Source organism: Erinaceus europaeus, chromosome 2, assembly GCF_950295315.1.
Source record: "Erinaceus europaeus chromosome 2, mEriEur2.1, whole genome shotgun sequence".
Taxonomy (NCBI): domain Eukaryota; kingdom Metazoa; phylum Chordata; class Mammalia; order Eulipotyphla; family Erinaceidae; genus Erinaceus; species Erinaceus europaeus.
Window position 1 is genome coordinate 153,147,332 of NC_080163.1, and position 13,096 is coordinate 153,160,427.

At 43.7% G+C, this 13,096-nt stretch overlaps 1 protein-coding gene and 1 long non-coding RNA gene across 3 annotated transcripts in view; one reads left to right on the forward strand and one right to left on the reverse strand.

Moving 5' to 3' along the window:
* Positions 1-13,096, reverse strand: part of GNAO1 (G protein subunit alpha o1) — a 194,493-nt gene that overhangs the window by 66,685 nt on the left and 114,712 nt on the right. The gene's annotated exons all lie outside the window — the stretch shown is intronic.
* Positions 313-12,270, forward strand: LOC132536772 (uncharacterized). The gene is made up of 3 exons (XR_009548294.1): positions 313-447; positions 9,765-9,853; positions 12,168-12,270. It is a non-coding gene; the product is annotated as an uncharacterized LOC132536772 (long non-coding RNA).

Consider the following 13,096-nt stretch of genomic DNA (forward strand, 5'->3'; position numbering starts at 1 on the left):
AGCAAAATCTCCCACAAGTCTATTTGCCCATGGCTGACAATCAGCCAAGCAGGAATTCAAACTTAATCAAACTTTCATGTCCCCCTTCTAAAGCTCAGGAAATCAGTAATTGGCTTCATAATTGAATTTTCTGATCACATATCAGAGGAATGGGTCCTGCCAAAGGCCAAGGAATGGCCTGTCTCCAGTAAGGACAGCCAACGTCCCTGATGGAAGCTCTGGAAGGTAGGGGAGAGAAGGCGCTGCTGGTGGGCTAAGAATAGAGCCTGTTATTTATAACCACAGAATCAGCTAGTGACATTGGAGCCTTGGCCTGACAAAGTGGTCTCCAAACACCCAACCCAGGAGTTCAGGCCTTCTCGTTCAGAAAGGAAGCCATGGGCAGTGGAAACTGCAGCACCCAGAGTGGGAAATGGGAATGACAGGAGGCAGGAGGCGGTCATCTTGGTAAGGAGCTATTCCCAGAGCACAGGGGAGGCTAACAGAGGCTGGGCAGGGCCTGTGCCCTGGGCAGAGGGAGCCAGGACTTCATTCTGGAGCAGGGAGTGAGATGGAAGGGGAAGGCAGGGCCCAAGGATTTCAGCTTGAGTCACTGGGAGGAAGGTGTTGTTTTCAACAAAAATAAGGAAGGAGATGAGGTCTGTTTTATCTTTTTAAATTGATTAATTAATTTTTAAATTGCTACCAGGGCTATCATTGGGATCTTGGTGCCAGTACTACAAATACACTGTTCCCAGGAGCCATTTTTCCTTTTTTTTTTTTCCTTTCTATATATTTTATTTGAGAGGACAGACAAATTGGTAAGGGAGAGGGAGATAAAAGAGGGGGAAAGAGAGACACCTACAGTTCTGCTTCACAGCTTGTAAGCTTCCCCCATGAAGGTAGGGAGCAGGGTCTTGAGCCTGGGTCCTTATGCATGGTAATGTGTGCACTCAACTGGGTACACCACTGCTTGGTCCTGAAGTCTGTTTTGTGTGGCCTGGTCTTGCATGGGCTGAAGCCTGGATGCTGATGGGCCTTAGCAATGAAATCCTGATGCTGGTCTGTGAGCTTTGCGCTATGTGCACTTAACCTGCTGTGCCACTGCCTGGCTCCCAGCAATGAAATCCTGTCTCAGAGTCCACAGGCAGAGCCACTACACCAGCCCAGCAGTCTTAGTACTGAAATCCTAACAGGGCTCAGCTTTTGTGTGCCATCTTCATGTGCTTTGCAACCATCTCATTTAATCTTCCCAACAGCCCAAAGGAGTTAATCATTCATCACCCTCATTTTGTAAACCTGAAGGGCCAAGCTCAGACAACAGAGGTAAAGGACATACTTACTTGTAAACTATGGAGTTTGGACGCAGGGCAATATGATCATAGGATCCACAAGTTCACCCTGTAATACCATACCACCTCTTTACCTGCTGATAAAAATAGTTCACATGGTGCCAGAAGATAGCTTATTCAATAAGGGCACATGCCTCCTGACACCTCATAGAAGGGCTATAATACTGGGGGAAGCTCTAGTGCTGTGGCATCTCTCCTTCTCTCTGTCCTTATCTGAAATAGTGAAACCCAGGTAAAGATAATTTTTTTTTTTCTTTTCAAGAGCACGTGAAAAGGTGCTAATGGAATACCAGTATGTACAAACTGGAATTTCTAAAAAATGAAAAGGACTGACAAGTCTAAATGCTGATGAACACATAGGACAATAGACACACCTATACTGACATACTGCTGATGGAGTTTTAAATAGAACAGCCACTTTGGAATGTGATTTGGAAGTTTCTTAAAAAGTTAACATGGGAACCGGGCATTAGCGCGGCAGGTTAAGCACACATGGTGAGAAGCGCAATGACCAAACTCAAGGATCCCAGTTCAAGCCCCTGGAGGGGGAGTCACTTCACAGGTGGTGAAGCAGGTCTGCAGGTGTCTATCTTTCTCTCCCCTCTCTGTTTTCCCCTCCTCTCTCCATTTCTCTCTGTCCTATCCAATAATGACAGCAATAACAAAAACAATAATGACAACAAAAGGGGAAAAAATAGCCTCTAGGAGCAGTAGATTCGCAGTGCAGGCATTGAGAGCCCCAGTGATAACCCTGGAGGCAAAAAAAAAAAAAGTTAACATAACCTTATTATATGACCTAGTAATTCCACTCCCAGGCATTTAACAAAAGAAATGAAAGCTTGCTTATTCATGTTCCAGCATCACTAGAACCAGATGTCACTTAGCTCCATAATGGAAATAACTGAAATGCCCATCAACAGATGAATAGATAAACAAATGATGGTCTGCAACTGGGGTCAGTTTAAGAGTGGACACAATACAGCACCCCACTGTTATGGAGAGAAGTGACAGTGAGAATCCAGAGCCAGGCAGAGAATCTGGGAGGGACAAAGTTTGTAAGAATCTAGACTGCATCCAGTCCAACTTTTTGTTTGTTTGCTTTTGAAGGAAGCAACCATCACCAAGCCTTCCCTGAAAGAAGTTCTGAAAGGTCTCCTATAAACAACCAGACCACCACAACTAGGACATATATCAAAACACTCTAAAACTCTACAAGAATGGCGTTAAACTATCTTCAATCTTTGATATCAATAAATGTGAATGGCCTGAATTCACCTATTAAAAGACACAGAGTAGGAAGATGGATCAGAAAACACAACCCAACAATATGTTGTCTATAGGAAACTCACCTAACTCAACAAGACAAACACAGACTTAAAGTGAAAGGATGGAAATCTATCATACAAGCCAATGGCCCACAAAAAAGGGCAGGAACAGCTATTCTCATATCTGACATGATAGACTTTAAAATAGATAAGATTAAAAAAGATAGGAATGGACACTACTTAATGCTCAGAGGATCAGTCAATCAAGAGGACTTAACAATTATTAATATCTATGCACCCAATGAGAAGCCATCTAAATACATCAAACTTCTACTGAAAGAGCTACAGCAATATATTAACAGTAACACAATCATAGTGGGGGACTTTAACACCCCACTATCTCAACTTGACAGATCATCCAGGAAGAAAATCAGTAAAGACATAAGGGAGCTAAATGAAGAGATAATTTTCAAAGTCATTCATCCCAAGAAACTGGAATACACATTTTACTCAAATCCACATGGATCATTCTCAAGGATAGACCATATGTTAGGCCACAAAGACAGCATCAGCCTATTCAAGAGCACTGAAATCATCCCAAGCATCTTCTCAGACCATAGTGGAATTAAACTAACACTTAACAATCAACAAAAGATTAGTAACAGTGCCAAAATGTGGAAGCTCAACAGTACACTTCTTAACAACTTCTGGGTCAAAGAGGAAATCAAGGAAGAAATCAAAATGTTTCGAGAGTTCAATGAAAATGAAGACACAAGCTATCAAAATATTTGGGACACAGCTAAAGCAGTCCTAAGAGGGAAGTTCCTAGTTATACAAGCACACATTAGGAAACAAGAAAAGGCACAAATAAACAGCCTGATTGTACATCTTAAAGACCTAGAAGAAGAACAACAAAGGAATCCTAAAGCAACCAGAAGGACAGAAATCACTAAAGTTAGGGCAGAAATAAATAACATTGAGAATAGGAAAACCATACAAAAGATCAATGAAAGTAAATGTTGGTTCTTCGAAAGAGTAAACAAAATCGACAAACCTTTAGCCAGACTCACATAACAAAAAAGGGAGAAGACCCAAATAAATCGGATAGTAAATGAAAGAGGAGAAATCACAACAGACACTGCAGAAATTCAACATATCATGCGAGGCTTCTATGAACAACTATATGCCACCAAGCTAGAGAACCTGGAAGAAATGAATGATTTCCTAGATACCTACCAACTTCCAAAACTAAGTCAAGAGGAAGTGGATAACATGAACAGGCCCATCACAGCTAATGAAATTGAAACAGTTATCAAAAATCTCCCCAAAAATAAAAGTCCTAGACCAGATGGTTTTACAAATGAATTCTATAAAACTTTCAAAGAAGAACTAATACCTCTACTTTTAAAAGTCTTCCAGAAGATTGAAGACACTGGAATACTCCCTGCCAGCTTCTATGAAGCCAACATCACCCTGATACCAAAAGCAGACAGGGACACAACCAAAAAAGAAAACTACAGACCAATATCTCTGATGAACATAGATGCGAAAATATTGAACAAAATTCTAGCCAACCGGATACAGCAGTATATCAAAAAGATTGTTCATCATGACCAAGTGGGGTTTATCCCAGGTATGCAAGGTTGGTTTAATATACGTAAATCAATCAATGTGATCCACCACATCAACAAAAGCAAGACCAAAAACAACATGGTCATATCAATAGATGCAGAGAAAGCCTTTGACAAAATACAACATCCCTTTATGATCAAAACACTACAAAAAATGGGAATAGATGGAAAATTCCTGAAGATAGTAGAGTCTATATATAGCAAACCTACAGCCAACATCATACTCAATGGTGAAAAACTGGAAGCATTTCCCCTCAGATCAGGTACTAGACAGGGCTGCCCACTATCACCATTACTATTCAACATAGTGTTGGAAGTTCTTGCCATAGCAATCAGGCAGGAGCAAGGAATTAAAGGCATACAGATTGGAAGAGAAGAAGTCAAACTCTCTATTTGCAGATGACATGTTATTATACATGGAAAAACCTAAGGAATCCAGCAAGAAGCTTTTGGAAATCATCAGGCAATACAGTAATGTGTCAGGCTATAAAATTAACATTCAAAAGTCAGTGGCATTCCTCTATGCAAACACTAAGTTAGAAGAAATTGAAGTCCAGAAATCAGTTCCTTTTTCTATAGCAACAAAAACAATAAAATATCTAGGAGTAAACCTAACCAAAGAAGTAAAAGACTTATATACTGAAAATTATGAGTCACTACTCAAAGAAATTAAAAAAGACACAAAGAAGTGGAAAGATATTCCATGTTCATGGGTTGGAAGAATTAACATCATCAAAATGAATATATTACCCAGAGCCATCTACAAATTTAATGCTATCCCCATCAAGATCCCAAGCACATTTTTTAGGAGAATAGAAAAAATGCTACAAATATTTATCTGGAACCAGAAAAGACCTAGAATTGCCAAAACAATCTTGAGAAAAAAGAACAGAACCGGAGGCATCACACTCCCAGATCTCAAACTGTATTATAGGGCCATTGTCATCAAAACTGCTTGGTACTGGAACATGAACAGACACACTGACCAGTGGAATAGAATTGAGAGCCCAGAAATGAGGCCCCACACCTATGGACATCTAATCTTTGACAAAGGGGCCCAGAGTATTACATGGGGAAAGCAGAGTCTCTTCAACAAATGGTGTTGGAAACAATGGGTTGAAACATGCAGAAGAATGAAACTGAATCACTGTATTTCACCAAATACAAAAGTAAATTCCAAGTGGATCAAGGACTTGGATGTTAGACCAGAAACTATCAGATACTTAGAGGAAAATATTGGCAGAACTTTTTTCTGCATAAATTTTAAAGACATTTTCAATGAAACGAATCCAATTACAAGGAAGACTAAGGCAAGTATAAACCTATGGGACTACATCAAATTAAAAAGCTTCACAGCAAAAGAAACCACTACCCAAACCAAGAGACCCCTCACAGAATGGGAGAAGATCTTTACATGCCATACATCAGATAAGAGTTTAATAACCAACATATATAAAGAGCTTGCCAGACTCAACAACAAGACAACAAATAACCCCATCCAAAAATGGGGGGAGGACTTGGACAGAATATTCACCACAGAAGAAATCCAAAAGGCCGAGAAACACATGAAAAAATGCTCCAAGTCTCTGATTGTCAGAGAAATGCAAATCAAGACAACAATGAGATATCACTTCACTCCTGTGATAATGTCATACATCAGAAAAGGGAACAGCAGCAAATGTTGGAGAGGGTGTGGGGTCAAAGGAACCCTCCTGCACTGCTGGTGGGAATGTCAATTGGTCCAACCTCTGTGGAGAACAGTCTGGAGAACTCTCAGAAGGCTAGAAATGGACTTACCCTATGACCCTGCAATTCCCCTCCTGGGGATATATCCTAAGGACCCCAACACATCCATCCAAAAAGATCTGTGTACACATATGTTCTTGGCAGCACAATTTGTAATAGCCAAAACCTGGAAGCAACCCAGGTGTCCAACAACAGATGAGTGGCTGAGCAAGTTGTGGTATATATACACAATGGAATACTACTCAGCTGTAAAAAATGGTGACTTCACCGTTTTCAGCCGATCTTGGATGGACCTTGAAAAAATCATGTTGAGTGAAATAAGTCAGAAACAGAAGGATGTATATGGGATGATCTCACTCTCAGGCCAAAGTTGAAAAACAAGATTAGAAAAGAAAATACAAGTCGAACCTGAAATGGAATTGGAGTATTACACCAAAGTAAAAGACTCTGGGGTGGGTGGGTGGGTGGAGAGAATACAGGTCCATGAACGATGATGAATGACATAGTGGGGGTTGTATTGTTAAATGGGAATCTGGGGAATGTTATGTATGTACAAACTATTGTATTTACTGTTGAATGTAAAATATTAATTCCCCAATTAAAGAAATAAATTATTTAAAAAAAAAAAAGAAAGTCAGACAAAGACTTGCCATATGACCCTGGGTTTTACACTCAAGAGAAATAAAAGTGTGAGTCTTCGTAAGAGAGAGAGGAAGAGAAGAGGCAGTGAGGGAGAGGGAGCCAGAGTATAACTTTGGCATATATGATGCTAAGGATTGAACTCAGGACCTCATGCGCCACCTCCAAGGCCATACTAGGTAAGTTCATCACCAAGAGCCACATCAGGTGGCAGATCATAAAGGCTAGATCTTAGAGTATTATTAATCTCTGTCTACCCAAAATCCACATGCTGAATTCCTAACTGCATCATCTCTCCTTCACTGTGACTGTAGTTGGAGTAAGGAAGTAATTAAGCTTAGATGAACTTTTAAGAGTGAGGCCTTGATCCCACAGGATTAGTGTTCTTAGAAAAAGAGAAGTCAGAGAGTTCATTTGCTCTCTCTTTCTCTCCCTTTCCAGAAATAAGTGCCTAGGAAACTAGAGAGCACACAGTGAAGAGGCGGCCATCTATAAGCCTAGAAGAGAGGTCTCACTAGAAAACAAATGGGCTAGAACCATGATACTGGCTCGCTTGCCTCCAAAACTATGAAATAAAAATTTCTGCCATCTCCCTATTGTGGTTCCTTGGGTCTTGGTTATACAGTCAGTTGGCTAAGAGGGAGTGTGCAAAGGATCACACAACTAGCTATTAACAAAGCTGATCCGAAACTTGGTTCAAACACTATAGACTCTTGTATGGCCAAGGCTTAGGGAAGGAAACAATAGGCCTGGTCTGATGTGTGACCCTGTCTTGGCCAGGGGTGCAGGCCTCACAGTTGGCAGAGAGGCCTGTTTCTGTGAAGGCTGCTTCTAGAGGCGAAAGCCCTGAGAGCACTGGGCAGGTCAGGGCAGAACCCACGGGTGGCTGCTTCCCACATGGAATAGCGACAGCAGTGGAAGTGTCCTTTCAGTTTGGGAAGATGGGGACACCTACCCAATGTGCTCCTAGTTGGGTGTGTGGTCCAGTCAAGGGAATATGTGCAAAATGTTAGTGACAGTAACCGCTGGCTTCCCTGGATTCCCGTCCCCACCCTGAGCCTGCTCCCTAGGTTCTGCCATCTCACTCTCACCAGGCAAACAACACTGAGATCCACTTTCCCTCTTCCCACCAGCCAGGGATCAGACACAAACTGACAGCTCACGTGGCCCTTTGTCTTCCCCTGCAGCCCCACACAACATCATTACCCTTGACACAGATGTAGCCACTGGAATACTTGGCTGTTTTTCTGCCTGATTTGGTGGTTTTATTTCCATGGCTCAGTGGCCTGTGTGTGCCAGCCCACACTGGAGCTTTCTTGGGGCTATACAGGCCCACCCAAGGCCCTAGCCCCAAACTTTGTGGCCTATGGCCTCCTACTACTCCTACCTCTCCCACTAACAGTCTGCTGGCTGTCAACGCCCGTCTTGAGAGATGCCAACCTTCAACTCAAACTGCCAAACTTCAACTCAACTGCCTTTGACACTCTGTAGCTTCTTCTCTTTTGGATACAATGGAAGAACTCTGTGCCTGGCAGTCACCTCGACTTAGCAATTAAGTTCTGCTGGGAGAATTTATAGATCCTGTTAGCATTTATAGAACTGAACTGGGGATGCAGTAGGGTGCTCTTAGAAGCCACCTAGTACCTGAGAAGAGTGAGTGTAACACTGAGATCTTTCCAGGCATGAAGCTAGGGACTTGCCTGAGGTCACATAGGTGGAGGGAACTCAGTTTTTCTGTAAACGTTTGCTGTTCTGTCACAGAGTTGAAGTCTGAAAGATCTATGGTTGAAGATGGCCTCTCCCCTGCCATAAGCTCCAGTCTCTCTCCCTGCTGTGTAGCTTGGGGTGGGGGGTGGGGAGGAGGCTACCTAAGTTCTGCCCCTCCAGTGCCAGAAAGTCAGTGAGAAGAGACTGAACCTTCACTGGCTACTCTCTCCTTGTACTGGAATGACTGGTGAGATGAGGTGAGTGGGTCAGTGTGTCCTCACCTTTACTTCTCCCCTGGAGGAAACAGTCTCTCTGAAGAGATTAGGCCTCCTTCTTTCCCTGTTCAGCTCAGAGACTACAAGGTCCTGGCATGCCCCGGATGACAATACTTTGAGTAGTTATCCACACACAGCAGCTCAACGCTTGGTCCCAGGCTGTGATCCCTGGTTTTTCCTGGTGGGAAAGTTGAGAAGGAGAACAATGACTTGCGTTTTCATCTGACAGGTTAAAAGCACACATGCTGGGATAGACTGCCTGGGTTTGCCACTGGTCCACAGCCATGAGAGCTGAGGTTTCCTCTCTCAACTTCAGCTTTCACATCTGTAGAAAGGACAGGTATATGCCTACCAGTCAGGATCCTATCAAGAAACATGGTGCTCTCAAATGAGCAAGAGGAGGAGGCTCAGCACAGGATGGTGTAGGGCATGGAGCTGGGCACCATCAAGATTGCTTAGAGGTGTCCAGGGCTACCCTTCTCTACACTCTTGGAGGCAAAAAGAGTGAAACTGAGCCCACTCTAACTCCTGAGGAGCAGGAAAGAGACATCTGCCCCCTGAAATCTGCTGCTTCATACCCAGTCACACGCTGAGCTGCCCAGTAGTGGCAGCAACAAAAGCAGAAGACAGTGGCCCTACCCTCTGCCTTCTGCTGTCTGGAGCACCCTGGATTTAGGGAAGCTAGAGTTGGAGTGATTATTGGGAAGTAGGAACATGGCTCTGGTTCTCTGTGGGGACAGGAGAGAGGCTCACAAGTGGAAAAATCCTTGGCCTAGAAAACAAGAACCCTAGAAAACAAGAACCCTAGTTTTCATCCCAGAACCACTGTGACCCAAGGCATGACCCTGTGCAAGTCTCTCCTCACATGGTGCCTCAGTGAGAGAAGCATGGCTGAGAGAAGGGTTATATAACTTAACAGGGTGCTAAAACTTTTCTTTGGTGGCTGGGGAAGATAGCTCGACAGAGCACTGGACTTGCAAGCCTGAGCTTCCTGGCTTGATCCCTGGATTTACATGTACCAGAACGACGGTGTTCTGGCTCCTCCCTCTCTCTCTCCCTTTCTTTTTTTGTCATGTGAAACTTTCTCACAATAATAATAATATATTCATTTTTTAAAAAAGTTTAGGAAACAATGGAAGATACACATACCCATAAATTCCTTTTCTGTAGGGACCCTGATGTTGTAACACTCAGTGTGGTTCTGCAAGGAGAGACTCAAACTTATTTGACAAGAAGAGAGCATTCTGTTCCACCACAAGGTAGGAATGATGTCTGGGGAGTCCTGGCCTAGAAGGAAGTCAGGGATTCTTCCAGCACACAACCGACTGCACAGTAAAACACTCACTGAGGAAGCAAGTGTAAGACTTCTAATCATGCCTCTCACTGCAGAGCAGAACTCTTGGACCTGGTCCCAAAAGGGCAACATCTGGAAACCCAGGTAGTTTACATTTCATAGCACAGCTCAGACCCTGAAAATACTGATGGAGGTTCTAGTCTGGTCCAGGAAAGCTTCCTTCTCCTCCTCAGCCACTTGCCATCAGAGGAACCAGCTGGTCTCGGCACCACACAGGGAAGTGTGGCAGGAAGGAGACAGCATGGAAGACAGAGAGCTGGAAAGAATGGGGGCAGGGGTAGATTTATTTTGGTACTGTGTAATTCAGGACTGTGTCCAGGGACCCAAGGCCAGAGACATTGTAGGAGTAGGGTCTGGTTGTGTGAAGGCTCATGATCCATTTTTCAAGGAGCCATTCACCATTCTCTGGCAGAAGAGAAGCCAGCCTCCTAGCCATTGAGCTACTAGAAAGCAGTAAAGAGAGCATTTCATACCAATTCCCATGAGAGAGCAAAAGTCATACTCAGAGAAAATTCAAAGCCTCTAGATTAAAGGAGAAATGTGGAAAATTAACAAAGTCCATGAAGTCTGATTATCACATGTATAGAACCATCACAATTTTTTTTAAAGATTTTATTTATTTATGAGAAAGACAGGAGGAAAGAGAAAGAACCAGACATCACTCTGGCATGTGCTGCCAGGGATCAAACTCAGGACCTCATGCTTGAGAGTCCAAAGCTTTATCACTGCGCCACCTCCTGGACCACAGAACCATCACAATTTTACCAATGAGGAAACTGAGCCCTATGCTGGGGGAAAGGGAGAGGAGACTCTCTATATGTACTGGAAGAAGGCCCCCCTGAGGAGCCTCAGAGCAGGGATCCAGGGTTGCCATGGTCTTCAGGGTGTGCGGTTCAATCTGCATTGGTTAAGCTGGTAGTAATGGGAAGCCTCCATCTGCCACCTAACCAGGGTTTCTGCAGGGTTTCTGCAGGGTTTCTGCAGGGTTCAGCAAGCTGATCCTAGATAGTGTGCTGGGAGTGTGTGGTCCAGAGAGGCAATGCAGTAGCTGAATGTACAGGGGTTACAGTACAGGTGGACAGGGGCAGGATCAGAACATGTTTTCTGTCCTTAGCCTATACCTCTCTCTTTTAGTCTTTATCTTTAAAGAGATTTATTTTGGGAGTTGGGTGGTAGCACAGTGGGTTAAGCGCAGGTGGCACAAAGCGCAAGGACTGGCTCAGTGATCCAGGTTCGAGCCCCCAGCTCCCCACCTGCAGGGTAGTCACTTCACAGGCGGTGAAGCAGGTCTGCAGCTGTCTATCTTTCTCCCTCTCTGCCTTCCCCTCCTCTCTCCATTTCTCTCTGTCCTATCTAACAATGGCATAAATAACAACAACAATAATAACTACAACAACAATAAAAAAAGAGATTTATTTTTTAAATTTATTTTGGATACATACAAAGAGAAATTGTGATGGAAGGGGATGGATGAGAGGGAGGAAGAGAGGGAGGGAGGAAGAGAGACACCTGAAGCACTACTCTACTGCTTGTGAAGCTTCCCCCCTGTAGGTGGGGACTGGGAGCTTGAACTCGGGTCCTTGAGCAGTGTAATGTGTGTGCTCAAATAGGTGTACCAATACCCACCCTTGACTGCAACTATCTTCGGTTGCTTATGGTAGCCTCTCAGTTTTTTTTTTTAAAGATTTATTTTATTTATACACATGAAAGAGTTTCATATCACACACACACACACACACACACACACACACACACACACACACACGGAGGGAGGGAGAGCGAGAAAGAGAGAGAGAGAGAGAGAAAGAGAGAGAGAGAGAGAGAGAGAAAAACTACTATATGTAGTGCTGGGACACAGTGGTGTTTCCTGGGAATAGAACAGGCAGCCTCAGATATGTAAGTCTAATATTCTACCAGTTGACCCACTTCCCCAACTGCTCTCAGCTTTTCGCTACCTACCTACCTACCTACCTACCTACCTACCTACCTACCTACCTACCTACTTACCTACCTATTTTCTACACAGCACTCATGATGAGCATCTTCAGAGACAAGCCATGTTTGGGCTTTGCTAATTAAAGCCTTCAGTGACTGCCTAGTGGGGCTAGGGACAAAGCCAAAATTTCTGCTATAGCCAGAAGCTCTTCTACCTGGCTGCCCCTGTATGCTTCTTTAGATTATTCTCTTGTAACTCTCCCCCTTTGACTTTTGGGTTCCAGTCATGCTGGTAATTCTTCAGACCTTGCACTTGGCCGGAACAGTCTACCCTCAGGAGTCTCTCCTAAACTGTTCCACCTGCTTGTTGGAGGTCTTTGTTATAGCAGGTAAGCCAGTTTCCTGACTGATACACACTGGTATATGTAGCTGAGGTTCAGGGTAGAAAAGAGTGGAATGTTCTTCTCCTCTCTTGCTCTCTAAATTAGTAATACTAATTTTACTATTTTATTTTGGACTTACTTGATTAGAATTCCCTTTTGTTGCCTTTGTTTACCATTGTTGTTATTATTGTTGTTGTTACTGCTGTCATTGTTGTTAGATAAGACAGAGAGAAATGGAGGAGGGGGAGACAGTGAAGCAACTCCCCTGCAGGTGGAGAGCCAGGGGCTTGAACTGGGATCCTTATTCCAGTCCTTGTGCTTCTCACCATGTACGCTTAACCTACTGCACTACTGCTGGCCCCCACTAATACTAATGTTTGCCTGCTTTTTGTCAGATACCTTGTTGCTGCACAGGTCAGGCCAGGCCTGCAGTCAGGACACTCAGTGGCTAAAGAACACCCATTGTCTGCCAGACTGAGCTCCATGCTGGCAGCACCCCTCTCTGGTTTTCTCAATACATGTAGAAAGCCAAGTGCATGTTTCTCAAATGAATGAGTGAATGAAGAAAAAAAAAAGGGACAAATGTGGGTGCCCAGGAGAAGGGAAAGACACTTTCAAATGTAGGGCCTTGTCATTCAGGATCCTTTGGGCACATGGTCTTCTCCAAGACACCAACTCTGTGTTGCCAGGATTCACTTGTCACTGACTGTTTTCTTGTCTAGTATCCCGAGGCAAGACTCTAGTTCCTGAACCATGTGGATGCTAGAGACTGAATGTTTGTGATCCTCTCTAACACCCATATGTTAAAATTTATGAGGAAGCAGAGCCTC